Source organism: Nycticebus coucang, chromosome 23, assembly GCF_027406575.1.
Source record: "Nycticebus coucang isolate mNycCou1 chromosome 23, mNycCou1.pri, whole genome shotgun sequence".
In the NCBI taxonomy this organism is placed as follows: Eukaryota; Metazoa; Chordata; class Mammalia; order Primates; family Lorisidae; genus Nycticebus; species Nycticebus coucang.
In genome coordinates, this window is record NC_069802.1 from 138676 (window position 1) to 157245 (window position 18570).

The 18570-nt window shown below is 40.5% G+C and overlaps 1 pseudogene; it reads right to left on the minus strand.

Annotated features, from left to right (window-relative positions):
• LOC128575931 (sphingosine-1-phosphate phosphatase 1-like) overlaps positions 1 to 18570 on the minus strand; it is a 45005-nt pseudogene continuing 26435 nt past the window's right edge.

Below are 18570 nucleotides of genomic sequence, written 5' to 3' on the forward strand. Positions count from 1 at the left end.
CCTGCCGTGTACTAGCATCAATTGTCCTCATATCAGAATTGAGTACATTGAATTCTTGCTTCTTCATTCTTGTGATGCTTTACTATTCTTGTGATGGGTTTCTACTCCATCCAGGTTAATACAAAGGCTGTAAAGTCTCCATCTTTTTTTGTGGCTGGATAGTATTCCATGGTATACATATACCACAGCTTGTCAATCCATTCCTGGATCTGTGGGCAGTTAGGTTGTTCCCACAATTTGGCGATTGTAAACTGAGCTGTAATAAACAGTCTAGTGCAAATGTCCTTATGATAAAATGATTTTTTTTCTTTCTGGGTAGATGCCCAGTAATGGGATTGCAGGGTCAAATAGAAGGTCTAGTTTGAGTTCTTTGAGGGTTGTCCATACTTCCTTCCAAAAAGCATACTTTCTTCCAAAAATGTTGTATTGGTTTGCAGTCCCACCAGCAGTGTAAAAGTGTTCCCTTCTCTCCACATCCACACCAGCATCTGCAGCTTTGAGACTGTGATGTGAGCCATTCTCACTAGGGTTAGGTGATATCTCCAGGGTGGTTTTGATTTGCATTTCTCTGATAATTAGGGACAATGATCATCTTTTCATATGTTTGTTAGCCATTCATCTGTCTTCTTTAGATAAGGTTCTATTCCTCTCTCTTGCTCATTGATCTAAGGGATGGTTGGCTCTTTTTAAGTCAATTAATTTGAGTTCTCTGTAGATCCTAGTTATCAAGCTTTTATTTCGGATTCATAATATGCAAATATCTTTTCTCATTCTGATGGTTGTCTATTTGCTTTGGTTGTTGTCTCCTTGGTAGTACAGAAGCTATTCGGTTTAATGTAGTCCCACTTGTTTGTTTTGTTGTTGTTCCAATTGCCACTGGAGTCTTCTTCATAAAGTTTTTCCCCAGACCCATACCTTCAAGTATTTTCCTTATACTTTCTTCAAGAATTTTTACTGTTTTATGCCTTAGATTTAGGTGTTTTATCCATCTTTAATCAACCAAATGTTCGTTTTCAGCATTACGAATATACTGTGCTCAGAGGCTCCATCGTAAGCTAGAAAGATGCAGCAGGGACTGTGCCGTCATCTCTCTCTGGACTTTCAACACCGTAGTTGGGGTTAGCCACTGTGCTGTGCAGGAGAGCTATTGATAGTGAAGAAAAATAGGTAATGTCAGTTGTTCAATAGGTGTTGTAGTTTTATTAAACTGTCTAGCCTGGGTGTCCTATACCCCCCCCCTTTTATTTCTCTGCAGCAAATTGGAAGAATAAAAGTTGCCTCAGGCCACACATTAAATATCTGGACACTAAAGATAACGATGAGCAAAACAAAAGGTCTGCGCATACTTTTTGCAACATCTGCCACCACAAATAAGCAAAAACAGGGCCCCGATAAGTTAGCACATGGCTCGCAGGCCCTGGGTCAGACACCCCTGGGTGCTGCATTCTCCTTCTTAGTAACATAGTTCCTTTCTGTTTTAGAAACTCAAAAACTTGCAAGTGATCACTTGGTTAAATAATTCAATCCATAAATGACCTCTCTCTTCTGATCCAAGCCTCGTGCCCACTTAATGAAACCAGATTAGGAAAAGGGATTATGGTCAGCTCAGGGAGGTTGCCGCCAAAAGCGATGCCTCCCTACGGATTGTGCAGATACTAATACAATCACTCCGAGCCAGCCTTCGTGTTTACACCTGCCTGGCACCTGGCAGGCCCTGGAGCACCCTCAGAACACTCCTGGGCCCCATCTGTCCGGTGCCTCAGCCCTGTTTTTCCCCAGGGGTGGATCCGAGTGAGTTATGGCATGGGGGCCCTTCTCCCACTCACAGTGCCTGTGTCTTTCCTCTTTAAGACCATGTACAGATAAAAAGTGATTTAAAGAAGCTCACATATTTCTTATTTTTTTCCAGTTAGAAAACTGGGGAAAATATTATCATAACCAATGTGGTCATGGTAAAGTTCTTGGCAAATAAACCTTTTCTGTAGCATCTGTGTGGAAGATTTACTTTTCAGAAGATCAAAGCTCCTTTGCATGGCCAGGTCGTAGTAACTGTAAGTAATAACTTTTGCTGGCTTTGCTTCTGACCTTGTGTGTGACCTAGAGAGAATAACTTTGTCCCTACACTTCATCATGTTCACCATAGGGTCTGGGCCTTGCCGACCCTGCAGACACTACCCTTCCCAGGTTGACCAATTCCCAGAGTTAGCAAAGGACTCGCCTGGAGCCTGCCTTTCCTATGCAAACCAAACAACTCGGAGCCTGCTCCCCAAGCACCTGCCTCCTTTATCATATAACAATATCTGACTTCTTTTCACCCAAGTAGTTTTAGCTTACATGCCACCTCCCCACTCTATGAAAGGTAGCCCTGCCCCCATTCTGTTGGTATCTTTTCCCTACATTATTATTGTTATTTGTCAACTTGACTTTTTTCTAATCCTACCTGTACCACTTTCCAGGAGGAGAAAGGCTGTCTGCACTCTGGGCTACCTAATCACTCCAAGGGCCTGGTACCCAACACTAGTGACAGCTAGTATTGCCCAGAGCCCTGAAATTATTCAAACTAGCCAGTCCTAAACTTGCTTACTCTGCCTCACCCCTTCCTTCCCACGGAAACCACAATAAGGCTCATGCCCATGTTTCCTCCTGGTCCCTCTATCTCCTGACCTACCTGGTGCCACCTCCTCTCGGGAGCTGAGTAACAAGCTAGCTTGTAGCACTCATCTCCTCATCTGTTGGCCTCCCCATGCCTGAATAAGAAAAACTACATCTAAAAACACTGTGGCTCAAGAGGCTAAGGTGCCAGCCACATACACCTGAGCTGGCAGGTTCAAATCCAGCCCAGGCCCGCCAAACAACAATGATGGCTACAGCCAAAAAATAGCCAGGAGTTTTGGCAGGCACCTGTAGTCCCAGCTACTTGGGAGGCAGACGCAGGAGAATTGCTTGAGCCCAGGAGTTGGAGGTTGCTGTGAGCTGTGATGCCACGGCACTCTACCCAAGGTGACAGTTTGAGGCTCTGTCTCAAAAACAAAAACAAAAACCCCACACCCATTGCAAGTACAGACCTGGGGCTGGGCCAGGACAGTGCTGTGAAGCACTTTGAGCTTTGTGAAGAACTGGGGCAGAGACAATCACAGAATCCCTGCTATGTTCTTCAGCATCAGCAATTTCTGTGAACACAGCCCTCATTGAAACTTCTGAGAGAAACAGTGCCATCCTGTGGCTTTTTTGTAGCCTCTCAGGTCATTAAAACACACACACACAAGAAAAACAGACTATTTTTAGAGAAGTGGGGTTCCCATATACCTCCTGCCATCAGCATCACTTCCAGACACATTTGTTACAATCATTGCACCTCCACTGATACAACATTTTTGCCCAAAGTCCTTAGTTTCTGTGAGGGTTGCATCTGGGTGGTGTACATTCAATGGGTTTGGACAGGTGTTCACCATTAGTGCATCACACGGACGGTTTCACCACCTTAAACACCCTCTGCACTCTGCCTATTCATCCGTCCCTCCCCTCAGCCTCTGCCAACCACTGATCTTTTGACTGACTGCGTAGTCCTGCTGCAGGCCGTTTTTACTCCCATAGTTTCTTTATTTGGCTGCCCACTTTGTGCAGGGTGCATGAGGTAGAATAATGGTGAATCAGACAGATAACGTCCCTACTCCCGGAAAGAGGTGCAAGTAGGATTAGAAAAAAGTCAAGTTGGCAAACAAATAACAATAGTAATATAGGGAAAAGACACTAAAAGATACTGACGGAGAATGGGGGCAGGGCTACCTTACATAGAGTGGGGAGGCAGCATGTAAGCCAAAACGACTAGGGTGTAAAGAAGTCAGAGATTAAGAGGGGGCAGAAGATTTTAATATAGACTCGGAATGTGTGAAATCACAGACACAGAAGAGGGTGGGATGTACCCAAGCACTTACGAGTTGTATGAACTAGCAAGTGGGGTTGCAGGGTGTGGAGGTCATGTAGTAATGACAGGAAGGCCACCCGGAGCTCAACCACACTGGCCTGGTGGGTTTGGATAAGGAATTTGGATTTTACTCCGTGGACATTAAAAAGCTCTGGAACCCTTTACCCAGGGGAGTAACATCATATGTTAGATGTCTTAAGAAGCTTATATTTGAGGCTAATATTTTACTCTGTTTTAACATTTGTTCCCTCTCCTTAAATTATCTGGGGGAACCATTTGGACCTAAGTTACATATGTCATGATTAAATGCATCCCTTTGCTCTAAGGATGGAGACATATGTCTTTAGAATAATTACCGACTTCATAAATTTACATTAACACAATGCTTTTATCTAATATGCAATCTGTATTCTAATTTTGTCAGGTATTAATAATGTCCTTTATAGCATTTTTATTCTGCCCCGGATCCAATCTGGAGTCAGGCATTGCATTTAATTGTTGTGAGTCTTTAGTTTCCTTTAATCTAGAGCATTTCTATGTACTTCATCTTTTATGATAATGTTTTTGTTGTTGTTGTTGCAGTTTTTGGCTGGGGCTGGAATGTTTTTGAAGAATACAGTTCCTCTTCCCCACCACTGCAAAAATATATATTCTTCATTTTGTGTTTGTGTGATGTTTTCTTTCAATACTTGTATCATCCTTGTCACTTGTGTTCTTCTACATTCAGGTATGAAATTTGTACAGGATGTTACACCTTCTTGAGAATATTACACATAACATACCCCTGTTTCTTTATTTTATTTAGTCATAGCTGTGTATATTAATGCAATCATGGGGTATAATGTGCTGGTTTTATATACAATTTGAAATATTTTCATCAAACTGGTTAACATAGCCTTCATAGCATTTTTCCAGTTACTGTGTTTAGACATTTATATTCTACATCTAGTAAACTTCACATGTACCCTTGTAAGATGCACTTTAGGTGTGGTCCCACCAATCACTCTCCCTTCACCCATCCTCCTTCCTCCCCTCCCCTCCATCTCCCCTTTCTCCTTCTTCTTGGGCTATAATTGGGTTATAGCTTTCAAGCTATAAACTGGTTTCATAGTAGGGCTGAGTACATTGGATACTTTTTCTTCCATGCTTGAGATACTTTGCTAAGAAAAATATTTTCCAGCTCCATCCATGTAAACATGAAAGAGGTAAAGTCTCCATCTTTCTTTAAGGCTGCATAATATTCCATGGTGCACATATACCACAATTTATCGATCCATTCATGGGTCAGTGGGCACTTGGGCTTCTTCCATGACTTAGCAATTACGAATTGGACTGCAACTAAACATTCTGGTACAAAAATCTTTGTTATAATGTGATTTTTGGTCTTCTGGGTATATACCTAGTAGAGGAATTGTAGGATCGAATGGCAGGTCTATTTTTAGATCTCTAAGTGTTCTCCAAACATCTTTCCAAAAGGAGCATATTAGTTTGCATTCCCACCAGCAGTGTAGAAGTGTTCCCTTTTCTCCACATCCATGCCAACATCTCTGGTTTTGGGATTTTGTAATGTGGGGTAATCTTAGTGGAGTTAGATGATATCTCAAAGTAGTTTTGATTTGCATTTCTCTGATGATTAAGGATGATGAGCATTTTTTCATGTGTCTGCAGGCCATGCCCCTGTCTTCTTCAGAGAAGTTTCTCTTCAAGTCCCTTGCCCAACCTGAGATGGGATCACTTGTTCTTGCTTGTAGAGGAATGGACACCATGCTTGCAAAGGATAATTACTGATTCTTATCACATTAAAAGGAAATGCTGAGAATGGGACAGTCTCCTGGCAAGCCTAGAGACGTTTTGTGACCTGGGGGCAGTCCCCCAAGTAACTCAGTGTTCCAGGATGAGATAAGATCAGTCACTCACTAGTAAGCTAGTGTTAAACATTGATGCTTTGTAGTTCTTCATGAGGGTTGTGAGGAAAGAACACGTGGGGAAAGAGTATTTGAGGAAAGAGCAAGTGGGAATCCTTACGCATGCAACTCTCTACACCTGTTGTGCATGTCATGCCCTTAACTCTCCACACATGTTGTGCATAACCTTAATAAATAGCCATTGCAGAGGGGGCTCTGGGCTACCCTGCACTTAAGGTTAGCTCGCTTCCTGCAAGCTTGTACTTCTAATCCATGTCACGCCTGGTTCCTTCCTGCAGCGACCGAGACCAGTGCCTTAGGGGTCGTGACACTTGCTAATACGTTTGAGTTTTCTGTGGATTCTGGTTATTAAACCTTTGTCGGAGACATAACCTGCAAATATCTTCTCCCATTCTGAGAACTGTCTGTTTGCTTTACTTACTGTGTTTTGGGCTGTGCAGAAGCTTTTTAGTTTGATCAGGTCCCAGTAGTGTATTTTTGATGCTGTTTCAATTGCCCCGGGGGTCCTCCTCATAAAATATTCGCCCAGGCCGATTTCTTCAAGAGTTTTCCCTGCACTTTCTTCTAGCATTTTTATAGTTTCATGTCATAAGTTTAAATCTTTAATCTAGTGAGAGTCTATCTTAGTTAATCGTGAAAGGTGTGGGTCCAGTTTCAGTCTTCTACAGGTTGCCAGCCAGTTCACCCAGCACCATTTGTTAAGTAGGGGATCTTTTCTCCGCTGAATGTTTTTTAATTGCCTTGTCAAAGATCAAATAACGGCAAGTAACTGGGTTAATCTCTTGGTTCTCTATTCTGTTCCATACATCTACCTCTCTGTTTTTGTGCCAGTACCATGCTGTTTTGATCAATATTGATTTATAGTGCAGCCTGAGGTCTGGTAGTGTAATTCCGCCTGCTTTGTTTTTATTTCTGAGTAATGTATCAGCTATTCAAATTTTTTTCTGATTCTATATAAAACGAAGTTTTTTTTTTTTGAGATCTTTAAAGCATAACAGTGGAGCTTTAATAGGGATTGCATTAAAATTGTATATTGCTTTGGGTAGTATACATTTTAATAATGTTGATTCTTCCCACTCATGAGCACAGTATGTTTTTCCATTTGTTAACATCTTCAGCTATTTCTTTTCTTAGAGTTTCATAGTTCTCTTTATAGAGATCTTTCACGTCCTTTGTTAGATAAACTCCCAAATATTTCATCTTCTTTGGCACTACTGTGAATGGAATAGAGTCCTTGACTGTTTTTCAGCTTGACTATTGTTGGTATATATAAAGGCTACAGATTTGTGAATATCAATTTTGTAACCTGAGACACTGCTGTATTCCTTGATCACTTCTAAGAGTTTTGTAGTAGAATCCCTGGTGTTTTCCAGATACACAATCATATCATCTGTGAAGAGTAAAAGTTTGATCTCTTCTGACCCTATATGGATACCCTTGATCACCTTTTCTTCCCTAATTGTGATGTCTAAGACTTCCATTACAATGTTAAAAAGCAGTGAAGACAATGGACAACCTTGCCTGGTTCCTGATCCGAGTGGAAATGATTTCAATTTAACTCCGTTCAATATGATATTGGCTGTGAGTTTGCTGTAGATGGCCTCTATCAGTTTAAGAAATGTACTTTCTATACAAATTTTCTTAAGTGTTCTGATCATGAATGGATGCTGGATATTAACAAAAGCTTTTTCTGCATCAATTGAGAGAATCATATGATCTTTGTTTTTTATTTTGTTTATGTGATAAATTATATTTATAGATTTACGTATATTGAACCAGCCTTGAGACCCTGGGATAAAACCCACTTGGTCATGGTGTATAATTTGTTTGATGTGTTGCTGGATTCTTGTCCATTAGGATCTTGTTGAATATATTTGTATTAATATTCATTAGTGATATGGGTGTATAATTTTCTTTTCTTGTTGGGTCTTTTCCTGGTTTAGTGATCAAGGTGATGTTTGCTTCATAGAATGTGTTGGGTAGTATTCCTTCCATTTCTATATTTTGGAAAAGGTTAATATAGGTACTAGTTCCTCTTTAAAGGTTTGCTAGAATTCTGATGTGAAGCCACTGGTCCTGCGCTTTTCTTTTTTGGAAGATTTTGTATAGCTGATGCTATTTCAGAACTTGATATAGGCTTGTTCAACAATTCCACTTCATTCTGTCTAAGTCGTAGAAGGTGGTGTGCTTCCAAGTAATGGTCAATTTCCTTCAGATTTTCATATTTCTGAGAATAAAGTTTCTTTAATATTCATTAAGGATTTTGTGAATTTCTTTTTTTTTTTTTTATTGTTGGGGCTTCATTGAGGGTACAATAAACCAGGTTACACTGATTGCAATTGTTAGGTAAAGTCCCTCTTGCAATCATGTCTTGCCCCCATAAAGTGTGACACACACCAAGGCCCCACCCCCCTCCATCCCTCTTTCTGCTTTTCCTCCCCCCCCATAACCTTGATTGTCATTAATTGTCCTCATATCAAAATTGAGTACATAGGATTCATGCTTCTCCATTCTTGTGATGCTTTACTAAGAATAATGTCTTCCACTTCCATCCAGGTTAATACGAAGGATGTAAAGTCTCCATTTTTTTTAATGGCTGAATAGTATTCCATGGTATACATACACCACAGCTTGTTAATCCATTCCTGGGTTGGTGGGCATTTAGGCTGTTTCCACATTTTGGCGATTGTAAATTGAGCTGCAAGAAACAGTCTAGTACAAGTGTCCGTATGATAAAAGGATTTTTTTCCTTCTGGGTAGATGCCCAGTAATGGGATTGCAGGATCAAATGGGAGGTTTAGGTTGAGTGCTTTGAGGTTTCTCCATGCTTCCTTCCAGAAAGGTTGTACTAGTTTGCAGTCCCACCAGCAGTGTAAAAGTGTTCCCTTCTCTCCACATCCACGCCAGCACCTGCAGTTTTGAGATTTTGTGATGTGGGCCATTCTCACTGGGGTTAGATGCTATCTCAGAGTTGTTTTGCTTTGCAATGATCTAATATATAGAGATGATACATTTTTTCATGTGTTTGTTAGCCATTCGTCTGTCATCTTTAGAGAAGGTTCTATTCATGTCTCTTGCCCATTGATATATGGGATTGTTGGCTTTTTTCATGTGGATTAATTTGAGTTCTCTATAGATCCTAGTTATCAAGCTTTTGTCTGATTGAAAATATGCAAATATCCTTTCCCATTGTGTAGGTTGTCTCTTTGCTTTGGTTGTTGTCTCCTTAGATGTACAGAAGCTTTTCAGTTTAATGAAGTCCCATTTGTTTATTTTTGTTGTTGTTGCAATTGCCATGGCAGTCTTCTTCATGAATTCTTTTCCCAGACCAACATCTTCCAGTGTTTTTCCTAGGCTTTCTTTGAGGATTTTTATTGTTCAGTAAGTTTCAGAAATGTGCCACCTATGCCTATACTCTTCAGTGTTCTAATTAGAAAAGGATGCTGGATTTTATCAAATGCTTTTTCTGCATCTATTGAGAGGATCATATGATCTTTATTTTTGCCTCTGTTAATATGGTGGATAACGTTTATGGACTTGCATATATTAAACCAGCCTTGCATCCCTGGGATGAACCTATTTGATCATGATGAATGACTTTTTTGATGATAAGCTGTAATCTATTGGCTAGGATTTTGTTGAGAATTTTTGCATCTATATTCATGAGTGAGATTGGTCTGAAATTCTCCTTTTCCTGGTTTTGGTATCAGGTTGATGTTTACTTCATAGAATGTGTATATAGTAGGTATATAGTCTTCTACACCCAGAAGACCAAAAAATCACATTATAACAAATATTTGTACCAGAATGTTTATTGCAGCTCAATTCATAATTGCTAAGTCATGGAAGAAGTCCAAGTGCCCATCGAACCACGAATGGATTAATAAATTGTAGTATTTGTACACCATGGAATATTATGCAGCCTTAAAGAAAGATGGGGACTTTACCTCTTTCATGTTTACATGGATGGAGCTAGAACATATTCTTCTTAGTGAAGTATCTCAAGAATGGAAGAAAAAGTATCCAATGTACTCAGCCCTACTATGAAACTAATTTATGGCTTTCATATGAAAGCTATAACCAGTTATAACCTAAGAATATGGGGAAAGAGGAGAGGGAGGGGAGGAAGAGGGGAAGATGGGCAGAGGGAAGATAATTGGTGGGTTTACACCTATGGTGCATCTTACAAGGGTACATGTAAAACTTACTAAATGTAGAATATAAATGTGTTAACACAATAACTAAGAAAATGCCAGGAAGGCTATGTCAACCAGTGTGATGAAAATATGTCAGATGGTATATAAAACCAGTGTATGGTGCCCTATGATTGCATTAATGTACACAGCTATGATTTAATAGAAAAATAATAATAATAATAGGGGAATTCATTTGTTGTGCAGGTTGAGAAATCCAAGGTCATGGGCTGTAGCTGGTGAGGGTCTTCTTGTTGGTGGGGGCTCTCTGTGCTGCTCCACAGGGTTGTGGGCATGATAGGGTGAGGAGGCTGACTGTGCTAATGTGCTGACTCAGGTCTCTCTTCCTCTTCTCATAGGGCCACCTGTTCCCCTCCCATGGTACCCATTGAGACATTCACCTGTTAATCCATGAATGAATTTATCCATTACTGAGGGCAGAAACTTATGATTCGGTAACCTCTTAAACCCCCCTTCCGTCATACTGCCACGTTGGCTATTAAGTTTGTATATGAGTGTTGGAGGGGACATGCCAACCACAGCATTCCACCCCTGGGCCTGTAAAACTTATCCCCTTCTGACATACAAGTACATTCTTTTCATTTTCATAGCTACAAACTATTAAGTCCCTCCAGCACCAGTTTAAAAGTACAAAGTCCTATCTGTGAGCCTGTAAAATCCAAACCAGCTATATCCTTCCAAGATATAGTGGTGGTCCAAACATAGGGTACGTGATCCCATTTAAAAGGGAGCAATAGGGAAGAGCAAAGGGGTGACAAGGCCAAGCAAGTCTGAAACCTAAGACAGCAGACATTGGATCTAAAGCAGTGATTCTCAACCTATGGGTCACGGCCCCGTTTGGAACAAGGCAGTAATTAGGAAGGTTGAGAACCACTGGTCTAAAGGCTCCAGAATAATCTCCTTTGACTCTATGTCCACTCTGGTGTGCAGGATGAGTCCCCAAGGACTTGGGCAGTCCTGTGCCTACGGTTTGGCTGGAATGAGTCAACCTAGCTCTCCGTGGTTGGTCTTGCACACTGGTAGCTCTTTGGTTGTGGGGTCTTAGTGGCAGTCCTGCTACCATGGTTCCACTGGGCATCACCCTAGTGGAGACTCTTGGCAGTGGTGTTGCTCTCACAGCTTCAGTAGGCATTGCCCTCATTGTGAAAATTTCCCTCTATGCCTAGTCTTTGGTCTCTGAGTTGGAAGAATTAAACCATAGACCACACAGATAACCAGCATGATAGAGTTCATTGACAGGGAAAGATTAATAGAAAGAGTGATAAGCCAGTGGGAAAAGAACCTCCAGCAGTGGAGGCGGGGAATCCAATATGGAAGCCCCCTGAATTTTCAATGTAGGGGGTTTAAATGCTGCTTTTCCTATCCTGTGGGCGGGGGGGGGGGGTTAGGGAAGTATGGCACAATTAGCCAGAGGACTATGTGCAAAAAAATGATCCTGAGGCATCCAACCTTTCAGGTTTTGAATGAGGGAGCCTATTTGTGTTTTGCGAAGGGGGTCTGTAATGATACTGCTTTCTGTGTTCACCTAGGGTGAGAAAATAGGGTTCCCGGTCCTGCCCTGAGCAGCAGAGCACTGCATCACTCTAATAGGGACTCTCTGTGGCAGTTCCAATACCTACTTCCAATTGGCACAGCTTTTATGAGGATTCTCCTACTGAGACAGATCTCTGTGTGGGCATATTGGCTCTCAATGACTCTCTTAAGTTTTAAGCTCCTTTTCTTTTTATTGCAGGTTTTGGGCAGGGCTGGATGTGAACCCACCACCTCTGGTGTATGGGGCTGGAACGCTACTCTTTGGAGTCACAGGTGCTGCCCTGTCCTCCTTTTCGAAATGGTTTGTGATGTATATTTCTCTTTAATTTTCACTTTGGTACAAGTAGGGTAATACTTTAAATGAGATAACATTTATAAAATGTTTAACATTTCTGAAATACTGAAGATAGTATAATGTTTGTGATGATGATGATGATGATTGGATCAAAGTTTGAAAGATTCTTAAGTTAATAGGATATGAGTCAGGCAAAACAAAGGATGAAGTTGGAGTAAGGAAACTCCTGTTTGGAAGCTGATACCTTTTCCCTGCTGGATTGGCCACTTTTTCATCTGAAAACTAGGAATCAACCCAGGAAACTGGGATGAACTTTAGCAGAACACATGAGAGAGTTCTGAAACACCTGGCTTGTGCAGAGCAGTTGGTGGTAGAGCTCAAAGACATCATCAGGCTGAAGGATGTTCAGCTACAGCAGAAAGATCAAGCCTACCAGCTACAGTTTTTTCAGTTCTTGCAGAACATATAATAAAGCCCAGATACCTGTTCATTTAGATTTTTCTCTTCACATAGATTATTAGAGAATCTGGTCCCTGTTTCCCAAATACAGTAACATGATGTCTACTGAACATAACTGTGGTTATATGATAGGTAAGTGATGAATAAACATTTGTCTATTGATATCCCTTGCAAAATGAAAAAAAAAGCTTCCAGTAAAAAAAAATAAATAAATAAATAACAAACCCCAGACTGCATGCAAAGGCTGAAGTCACTCTGCTGAACAAACAGATAGAAGAACTGAAGGCACAACATCAGCCGGGGAAGCCACTCTCCCAGGTATGGTGACTGCGTGGAATGTACATTTTCTCATTCAGAAATGCCTCCCAACATAGCAGAATAGTAAAGCAGATCTCCACTAATCACAGACATTTGAGATGGTAAATCATACATGTTGTCCTTTCCTAGTGTCCTTGGGGTCCAGCTGGACTACAGACTGCACACAGGGAGAAGAAAAATGCCACAGAAACATGGACGTGAAATGTCTCACTGTCACCCAGACTTGAAGACAAATAAAAAAAAAAAAAATTACGAGAGGAAAGCAGTACTGACAGGAAGCATTTAGAGAGGAGAGGTACATCTCTTTTGGAGGCGCTTCATCATTGGTTAGAAGATTAGCTGACCTCTAAGGTGTATTCCAGCTCTGAAATCCTTCATTTCAATTACACTACAGAGAATGTTCTGTGTCCTCCATGGCTTCATGGGTTCTTGTGTGCATGAGTTAGATTACCGTGGACTCCCCAGAGGGAGGCTCTCTAGTTTTCAACTGCTACCACTAACACAGTTTAAGACTGGGGACACAGAGGGGAAAAAGGGCAGCACTGCCTTTTGAGGATCAGAGCATTGACCCATAAGCATTTTCATCATCTTTCCTCTGTGGTTACAGATACTTGTGTTCAGCCAGCTATTTTGAGAAGCGGGGACTTCAGTCTTGTGGAGAGTTTGGCATATGGAGGCAGGAATATCACATGTGCACATTATTGTTATTGAGTCTAGATTTCGCCTGCATAAGAAATCTTTTTACTTTCACAATTTTCCTCTACTTTCCCCTTTGACCCAGTAGTATTCTTATTCTCAATTTGCTTTGCTCTTGTGAAATAGGTTTTAATAATTTATCTAGGCCCAACCCTTGGGGTCATTGGTTAGCTTTCTAGTACCCAGGTTAGTTATGTTTTGCTTTGTTTTCTTTTGGTTTTTCTGAGGGTTTATGTTTAGAGGACATTTCTTTTTCTGAATTGATAACCTTATTAACTTTGCAAAGCATATTTTAACAGCCCTTCTCAAATAATTTATTCATCTTGGTTCTTGTTTCCTTGATGTTTGGTTTTTTCTCTGACAATTCTTACCCTCACCAGCTGTGGTAACACCCACCTCTTTCCCCATCTTGGTTTGTTCCTTTATCTTCCCCGGAGTTATGTCATTAGCTTTTTCAATTGTCCATTTTCTATGGTGCTTTTTAATTTAACTTTTAGCTCCGAGACCTTAACCTAAGCAATGTGATATAGCTCATTTCCTTCTGTTAAATAAATGATTTCTAAACTGCAAGCAGTTACAGCAACACTTTAACTACGATGCACCCAACAAAGGGCCAAGTATTTTATGGGAAATGTAAGGGTTATAATTAGCCTTTTAAGCAACTGAGCCTATTTCTCCACTGAATAAACAAGCACAATCCTTTTTATATGGCGAATAGGTTTGTAATATACCTGTGCAGTATTTATTCACATCCTCATGAATTTAAACAGGAGGTTTCCAGGGCAGAGATCAAACTTATTCTAATTAACATTGTAAAAATGATCTTTTTATAATGAAATGATAGAGAAATTATTAACTCATAATGCTTCAGTGAGGACTAAATCTCTCTTCCTGCTTTCTTTCTTTCTCTTTGTCTTAACTGAAAGCCTCTCAACCTGCAGCCCCAACCCTAACCCTAATTCTAACCATACCTCTATCCCTATCCTTACCTCTACGGCTAAAAAATAAAATATCAGTCTCCCCACTCTGTGGATTTCTGTTTTTACAAACCACCGGAGGAGCCTGGTATGGAGACCAGCCTGAGAAAGAGAAAGACCCCATCTCTACTAAAAATAGAAAAACTAGCTGGGTGTTGTGGCACATGCCTATAGTCCCAGGTACTCAAGAAGCTGAGGCAAGAGGACCTCCTGAGCCCAAGAGTTTGAGGATGCTGTGAGTTGTGACAACACAGCACTCTACCCCATGGTGACTGAGTGAGACTTTGTCTTAAAATAAAAAATAAATAAATGAATAAATAAATAAAACATTAAAGAGGAATAGGTGAAATTAATTTTTCAAATATATCTTATTTGGCCAGGCATGATGGCTCCTGCCTGTAAGCCTAGCACTCAGGGAGGCCAGGAGGGAGGATTGCTTGATGTCAGTTTGAGAACAGCCTGAGCATAGTGAGATTCTGTCTCTACTAAAAAATAGAAAAATTACGCTCAGCTCCTTAGCTTAGCTCAGCTCCTATAGCTTAGACTGGCCATATGCACCGGGGCTGGCAGGTTCAAACCTGGTCCAGGGCCTGCCAAACAACATGACAATGACAACTACAGCAAAAAAAAAAAAAAAAAAAAAAAAAAAAAAGCCGGACATTGCGACAGGTGCCTGTAGTCCCTGCTACTTGGGAGGCTGAGGCAAGAGAATTGTTTATGCCCAAGAGTTTGAGGTTGCTGTGAGCTGTGATGCCACAACAGTCTACTGAGGGCAACATAGTGAGACTGTCTCAAAAAAAAAAAAATTAGCCTGGTGTGGTGGTGTATGCCTATAGTCTTAGCTACTTGGGAGGCTGAGGCAGGAGGTATGATTTAGCTGAAGAGTTTGAGGTTGCTATGAGCTATATTGAGGCCATGGCACTCTAAAAACCAAAACAAAACCAACCAAAAAGTCTGGGGCAACAGAGTAAGACTCTGTCTCAAACAAACAAACAAACAAACACCTTGGGAGGTCAAAGGTGGTAGGATCACTTGAGGCCAGGAGTTTGAAAACAGCCTGGACAACATAGCAAGAACTTATCTCTAAAAAAATTTCTAAAAATGTAACAGGGCATGGCAGAATGCACCTGTGGTCCCAGATGCTTGGGTGCTGAGGCAGGAGGATCACTTGAGTCTAAACATTGGAGGTTACAGTAAGCTATGATGATGCCACTGCACTCTATCCTGGGCAACAGAACAAGCTCTGTTTGAAAAAAGTAAAATAATAAAATAAAAAGACTAACCATACATCGGGGAAGATGTACAGCATCTGGAACTCTCACACATTTTTGGTGGGAATGTATAATGATACAACCACTGCTTGGATGTTTCTTAAAGAGTTAAACATGCACTATATGATCCAGGCATTGGACTCCTAGGTATTTATCCAGGCTGCACTGCTGGTGGGAATACGTTCCTTTTGTAAAGAAGTTTGGAGAACTCTCAGGGATCTAAAAGTAGACCTGCTGTTTGATCCTGCCATTCCTCTACTAGGTATATACCCAAAAGACCAAAAATCACTTTGCAACAAAGATATTTGCATCAAATTGTTCATTGCAGCTCAATTCATAATTGCCAAGTCATGGAAGAAGCCCAAGTGCCCATCGACCCATGAATGGATTAATAAATTGTATATGTATACCATGGAATACTATGCAGCATTAAAAAAGATGGAGACTTTACCTCTTTTATGTTTACATGGATGGAGCTGGAACATATTCTTCTTAGTGAAGTAGCTCAAGAGTGGAAGAAAAAGTATCCAATGTACTTAATACCTTAATGAAACCAATTTATAATTACTCACACTTTCTTATAAAAGATCACAACTATAGCCAGGATGAAGGAGAGACGTAGAGGGTGATGGAAGGGGAGGGGAGAGGTTCAACAGAGGGAGAGTAAATGGTGGGACCACACCCAGGGAGCATATTGTAAGGGTACAAGTCAAACCTATCAAGTATAGAACATAAATGTCTTAACACAATAATTAAGTAAATGAGGTGAAAGCTGAATTAGTTTGATGTAACCATTCCAAATTGTATAAAAAAACACATTGTATCCCACAAAAGCATAAATGTATTCATGATCTATGTATATACGACTTAAGAAAAGGAAAAAGTATTTATCCAGGAAAAATGAAAACATTTCTATAGGAAGACTTCTCTGTGAGTGTTCCTGTTTTGATCTGAAGTGTCATATTTTATTGACAAAGTTATTCATAATATTTTCTTATCTTTTAAATGCCTATAGTGTGAAAATAAAATTTAAAAGCTGTTGGAACTCCAAGAACACTTTTAAGTCTTGAAAGATGTTACTTCTAAGATTATACATTAACTCTCTTTCTTATTGTTCTTACTCTGTAAATGACTTGGAGAAACCAAAGACCAAACCTCCTGCTCTTAGAATCACTGAACTTTGTTGTGATTTAACTGCCTCTTCTTTGTCCTGAACCTAATTTAGACTAGATGGTGCAAAAGACCTTATGACTGTTACATCTTCAACGTGAAAAGTTAAATATACGTTTACCAACTCATTGACCAATCAGACCTTTTTTATTTTATTTTAATTTTTTGAGACAGAGTCTCACCATGTCACCCTGGGTAGAGTGCTGTGGCATTACAGCTCACAGCAACCTCAAACTCTTGGCTTAAGTGATTCTCTTGCCTCAGCCTTCCAAGTGGCTGGGACTACAGGTGCCTGCCACAATGCCCAGCCATTTTTTGGTTGTAGTTACCATTGTTTGGCAGGCCTGGGCTGGATTCCAATCCGCCACCTCCGGTGTATGTGGCTGGTGCTGTAACTACTGATCTACAGATGCCAAGCCCAATCAGACCATTTTGTAACTATGCATTGAGCCTTGCTTAGAAAGATGTTGAAGTTCTGTTAAGCTTCCCCAAACCTTGTCTATATAAGTGACTCCAAACTTCTACACTTTGTAACACTGAAATCTATTATTTGGAATCTGTGCTTCCTGGCTGGCTGTCCTTAAGCTTTGTGCTTGCATAAACTCTAAACTTAATTGTTTTTTTCTGAGTATCTGTATTTAACATCGACAACAGCAATGTCTACTTTTTATTTCAATTAGATAATTTTTGCTTTTGAGAAAGAGAAGTGACTCAGAGCAAGCTGAGAAATGTGAAGTATGCAAAATGTAACTTCAGTTATATCCCCTGTACCCATGCTTGTTGGTAATTGTTTTAAGTAATTTATTTTTTCTTTCCTACCCAGTAGTTTCCAGACCAGCTGATAAATGTCTTAAATGATACTACAAGTTGCACAAGTGTGACCCTGACCCGCTATCTTTATGCTCCTGGAATTTTTGACACAGAGAACTTCAGTAGCTTATGTTATTTTAACAAACCAATATAAATTCTTGGTAAACAACTTAGAAAATACTCTCGTCTTTTTTTTTTTTTCTTTAAAAACTTATCTGTAATTACTGCTAACCAGAGCATCTATTTAGAGTAACTTCCTATGACTTCCTGGCTGCAGTCCCCAACATTGGCCCAATAAACTCTCTCTACTTATGTTAATGTTTGCCTCTGTTTCTTCCTTTAGCTCAATATTTCCTGCCTTTTGTTGTGCTAGGGGTTTAGTAATTTTGTTATTCTTTCAAAATAACCAACTTTTCATTAATTTTTTCAATTGTATATCCATTTTCCATCACTCTTTATTTTTTCTTTTCCCCTTTTGAGTATAATTTGCTACTTTTTAAATAGGCTATTGGATAAGTGACTTTTAAGCTAAGTATTCATTTGAGGATTTCACGCTGTCCCCCAAGCTGGAGAGCAGTGGCATCATCATAGCTCTCAGCACCCTCAAGTTCCTGGTCCACAATCGACCCTCCCACCTCAGCCTCCCTAATAGCTGGGAGCCCAGGCTCACACCACCATGCCCAGCTGATTGGATCACTACGTTGTTCAGATCGCACTTTTTTTTTTGGTGACAGAGTCTTGCTTTGTCATCCTCAGTAGAGTGCCCCGGATTCATAGCTCACAGCAACCTCAAACTCTTGGGCTCAAGTGATCCTCTTGCCTCAGCCTCCCAAAAAGTTGGGAGTACAGGGGCCCACCACAACATTCAGCTATTTTTAGATTTGGGGTCTTCCTCTTGCTCAGGCTGGTCTCAAACTTGTGAGCTAAGGCAATTCATCCTCTTTGGCCTCGCAGAATGATAGGATTACAGGTCTGGG